This window comes from Aplidium turbinatum, chromosome 7, assembly GCF_918807975.1.
Source record: "Aplidium turbinatum chromosome 7, kaAplTurb1.1, whole genome shotgun sequence".
NCBI classification, from domain to species: domain Eukaryota; kingdom Metazoa; phylum Chordata; class Ascidiacea; order Aplousobranchia; family Polyclinidae; genus Aplidium; species Aplidium turbinatum.
In genome coordinates this window covers 14,357,582-14,363,017 of record NC_137478.1, presented here as the reverse complement: position 1 = coordinate 14,363,017, position 5,436 = coordinate 14,357,582, and the positions used below count along the sequence as shown (strand labels likewise).

The window sequence follows — 5,436 nt, the reverse complement described above, 5'->3', positions numbered from 1 at the left end:
AAAATATAATTTTTATGCGTGTTGATAACATCGGAGTTTGCTTTATTTGTTCGTTTTACGTATTTTTCAAATTTTCTTCTTTTTTTACATGTGCTAGCTGAAGATGCTATTATAGCGAAATCGATTCTTAACTTAATAAATTACACTAAGAGGTTAGATTGTTGTGCAAATGCCAGCATTTGATGAATGCAAATTAGCAGTACCAGTTGAAATAAAGGCACTTACAACTAACCAAGAAAGCTTTCCTAACACTACTAACCTAACCAAGAAAGCTTCTAAGCATGTTTACATTCCAGTATCATTGGTACCTTTCTTCCATCTGGCGAAGGTCTTCGTGGAACCTCTCTCCATTTCTTCGCTGTAGTCATCACAGTTGTCAGGAAAGTAATCCGAATGCAAACTCAAAAAGTGCATTTTCACAGACATCCGGCTGCAAGGGTTGAAAGCTTTCAAGCAGCTCTTTAACCTGTGCTTTGTAATCAGGGCTTCTATGCTTTCTAATCAGGGCTTCTATGCTTCTATTCTTTGGTGAGATTTAAATCTCGTGTTAGGTCATTCAGCTCAAGCTGTGTAAGAGGCTTGGGTTGGCTTGTACTTTGCTCTGCATCCCATGTGTCTTGTTCACTTGCTTCGCTCTCTGCAGATGAAGTACACTCCATTTCACTTATTTTTCCAGGTGGTTCTGGAACAGGGATACCAGGGCCATGTGATACTGGTTTCATGGCTGAAGGAACATCAGGGTACTTCACATATTGTTTGTTCTTCCGGCTTATTCCTGAAATGAAAAAGAACACTGTTACTCTTAAATCAAACAATAAATGAAACTGCCTCCATACAGTACAAGTATCAGCATACCTTGTAAGTTGGTCATGCGAAAATAACAATCAGTGACATGGTCTTTTCCTTCTCTCCATACCATAGGAATACCAAAAAGAAAGCTCTTTATTTTTTTAGGCTCCATGATCTCAAGCTTTCAACGAATGCTCTACAACATATGTGCGGAGCAAATGCCTTGTCCTGATCGCCTAGTTTTACTCCAAAATACTCGTAATATGCTTTCTTAACAAACTGCATAATTTTTGCTTAGTGACTATGCAGGGTGACCTTGCCACATTATATAACAGAACCTGTCTGCATCATTTTTGCACTTTCTCATTGTACTGTAAAAACAAAACTTATCATTATTACACAAACGTGTCAAATAGGCCTATACTGACGTGGTAAAGTATTGAGTGCACACAAGTCTTTACATAGCTAATTTCCAAATAAAATACAATAACTATCATCTTAACTGCACACTAACGCAGCCTGTCAAAACCAGTTCATGTGTTTAACTTTTCAAGCATCGGGTGCATTTGTCATGTTCTTCTTATTGTGATGTCACTGAAGTTTCATCAAAACTTAATTCATTTGCTAAATCATTTTTATGACATCACAAATCTCAATCGCAAGACGCTGAAAGCAGCAGTTGTCGAAAATTTCAAATGCAATTTGCCAAAAAACTAGACCTGATGGAAGAAAACGGATAACAGTTTTGGATTCAGCATCAAAAAGTACACTAAGAACCGTCAATACTTTAGTAACCTTAAAATTAACGCAGCACAGTGTTATTTTTACAGCCATAGGTAATGTCAGTTCAACTGTTTCGAAAAGTTTGTTTTGCACTTTTGGATCACAATTAAATACAATTTTGTGCAATAGCATCTGATCTACAACTTTTTGCTTGTCTTCAGCACTTATGTTGTGGTCAAATTTGCATGATGAGACCAGATTTATTAATTCAGAGTAGAAATCATTGAACTGTTGACCAGGTATTTGTTTGTATTCATTAAAAACATGTTGTTTTAGCCAAGTATTTTCTGTTGTACCTGTCACTTCGGATAAAGCATCAAGAAGGGCATTCAAATCTTCTCTATTATCTACAGGTAGCTGAAGATTGATGGCATTGATTTTTTTGAAAGAATTGGTGCTGACACATGCTTCAAGTGCAGCCCACTTTGCAGCCCATGCAATGCCAGATTGCAAAAATCCTGCTTCTCTGACAAAATTTGTGAACTGCCTTTTCCAATTAATAAATTTGTCTCCAGTGTGAGTTGTCAACTCTAACTCTTATTTTACAAAAACCTGCTTTAGGGACCAGTCAAGCTTAGACGACATAGTTAATGTATGTAAATGTATGTAAACAAAGTTGCTGCAGGGGGAACGTTTCGACTTTAAACTTCAATTAGTCACTTTGCCGGCGACGCCATGTAATATATTGATCAAGACGGATACACAGGTTTACAATCCGTCCTCACAACACGAGTCTCTCAACGTAATGCCAATTAGATGTTCTGCGCATGTCTCGTTTAGAACAGGGTTTCCAAGTTAACAATTAAGATTCTAATATATCACACACTCCATGGTATAATGTCAATTTTAAGCGATTTCACAAAATATTTGCACGTTAGTAGACTAATTTTCTGGCCTAAGTGTGCCATCGTTACTTTTTTCCAAGGTAGCTTTATTATATGTTTTCTTAATTTGACTGTTTAAAAACATCAAAATTTTTTCGAATCCACAGCATTGCAGTGCAAGAATAATGTACAATGTACATATTTATAGTCTATGTTGCATTACATACAACTGTCGATCGAAAAAAATGAAACATACTATGTTTACTAAAATTAAAATAACAACTATGGCCTATCATTCATATTATAAACTACTATCGTTTATAGTTAGGTTAAGTCAGTCAAACTACTACAGAACAAATGTAACCCTAGTTACACTTTTGTCTGCCCAGTTAGCTCAGTGGTTAAGCACCCGAGACAGAAAAAATGTAATCCTACACCACCTGTTTGCATGATTCTGCTGCTCAGTCAAGTTGTAGGCACTCATCATCACCCATTGAACAAGCAATATAAGCCAAGGTTCAAAGCCACAAATGAACATTCACTTTTATAACGGCTTTTAGGCCTTAGTCTCTGGCAGCGGAAAGGTAGAAGGTGAGGAACATCTTAAATCAATTTTCAAAATCTACTTGTCTACTTGCAATGTAACAAGATGAAGAGAGACTATTAAAATCAAGGAAATGAAGAGCGTATCGGAAAAGGCAACGCATTGTCTGCCCAGTTAGCTCAGTGGTTAAGCACCCGAGTCAAGATCAAGCAGCGTTGGTTCTGTTTTTTGGTCTGTGCGTTTGAACTACGCATTTCAGGACTGCTCTCCATCCACTGGTACCTAGTGGATGAAATGATTCCCCAGTAAGCAGCAACACTCCATACAATTATCGGGAACTTTACTCTGTGAATCTCAGTAACCATCTCTGCATCAATGGTTTAACATTAGAACGCCCAAAGTAGTCGTTTTGATTATTTGTGAAAATTAAAAAACTCTTAATGCTATGTCTCCTGATTTTAAAGAAAATTCTCGTGTTTTTTACCATTTTAGGCCCTACGCATACACACATACCAATTTTTACCAATACATGAAAAACATCCAAGTTTGCAAAATTTACATTGGATGCTAATTAGGGTGCATCATTTTGCCTCATTTTGAATTTAAACTTGTGACATTGCGAAATGGTGACAATTCCAGATCAGATTTACCCAACCAAATATTATGGGAGTAGTCGGTACCTCCTGCAACCACCTCCTCACTGCCTAAATTTGATTTTGTAAAATCTCCATAACTCAAAAACTAAATAACCAAAAATTGTTTGGTACTAAACTTAATGTAACTACTACACCTTTTTTTGGGTAAAGCTTGATGTTGATGATAGTCTGTTGCCAACTTTATTCCTCGCTGAAAACAGTCGTTAATAACACAAACAATTTTAATTTTTCTTGCACAAAAATTTGTACATGTCTTTTTTGTAAATTTAGAGAAGGTTTTTTACACAGTATAAGAAAAGAATGGAATGGACAATAAAGAAATAGGCATAACCCAAAAGACATTTCATACAGTGAAAAAAAATTTCTTTTGGGAAACTTTCCAATTCTTTTTGTTTGAAACTAACGTCATTAAGATTTGTCTAAGAAAGTTTTTTACGTACTAAAAGTAAAAAACATTAAAAAAAAATTTATCTTTTCAAAAACATTTTTCAAAAAATTTTCTAAGACATTTCATACAGTGAAAAATAATTTTTTTTTGCCAAACTATCCAATTCTGTTTGTTTGAAACTAACCTCATAAAAATTGTTAAAGAAAATTTTTTTACGTACTAAAAGTGAACATTATTGAAAAAAAATTGTCTTTTCAAAAAAATTTTCCAAAAATTTTTCTAAGACATAACGGGAAAAAAATTTTTTTTCCAAAACTATCCAAATTTGTTTGTTTAAAACTACTTTCACTGTATGAAAAGTCTTAGACAATTTTTTTTGGAAGGACAAATTTTTTTCAATAATGTTTACTTTTAGTGTAAAAAAACTTTCTTAGACAAGACATTAGTTTCAAACAAAACGAATTGGATAGTTTCGCACAAAAAACTATTTTTCACTGCATGAAATGTCTCAGAAAAGTGTTTGAAAAATTTTTTGAAAAGACAATTTTTTTTCAGTAATGGTCACTTTTAGTACGTAAAAAAACTTTCTTAGACAATTTTAATGACGTTAGTTTCAAACAAAAAAATTGGATAGTTTCGCAAAAAAAAAATTATTTTTCACTGTATGAAATGTCTTAGAAAAAGTTTTGTTAAAAAGAAAATTTTTTAATAATGTTTACTTTAGGTACGTAAAAAAACTTTCTTAGACAATTTTTAATGATGTTAGTTTCAAACAAGTAGAATTGGATAGTTTCGCAAAAAAAATATTTTTCACTGTATGAAATGTTTTAGAAAAGTTTTTGAAAAATTTTTTTGAAAAGACAATTTTTTTTCAATAATGCTCACTTTTAGTGAGTAAACATACTTTCTTAGACAATTTTTATTGACGTCAGTTTCAAACAAAAAGAATTGGATAGTTTCGCAAAAGAAAAATTTTTCATTGTATGAAATATCTTAGAAAAATTTTTGAAAATTTTTTTAAAAAGACAATTTTTTTCAATAACGTTCACTTTTAGTACGTAAAAAAACTTTCTTAGACAATCTTAATGACGTTAGTTTCAAACAAAAAGAATTGGATGGTTTCCCAAAAAAAAATTGTAGAAAAATTTTTTTGAAAAGACAATTTTTTTTCAATAATTTTCACTTTTAGTACGTAAAAAAACTTTCTTAGACAATTTTTAATGACGTTAGTTTCAAACAAAATGAATTGAATAGTTTCGCAAAAAAAAACTTTTCACTGCATGAAATGTCTTAGAAAAATTTTTTTGAAAAGACAATTTTTTTTCAATTATTTTCACTTTTAGTACGTAAAAAAACTTTCTTAGACAATTTTAATGACGATAGTTTCAAACAAAAAGAATTGGATAGTTTCGCAAAAAAAAATTATTTTTCACTGTATGAAATGTCTTAGAA

The 5,436-nt window shown here is 32.5% G+C and overlaps 1 pseudogene; it reads right to left on the bottom strand.

The window, feature by feature from the left end:
* Positions 1-518: 518 nt before the first annotated feature.
* On the bottom strand, positions 519-1,165 carry LOC145773762 (uncharacterized; annotated as a pseudogene).
* Between the last annotated feature and the right edge of the window lie 4,271 nt (positions 1,166-5,436).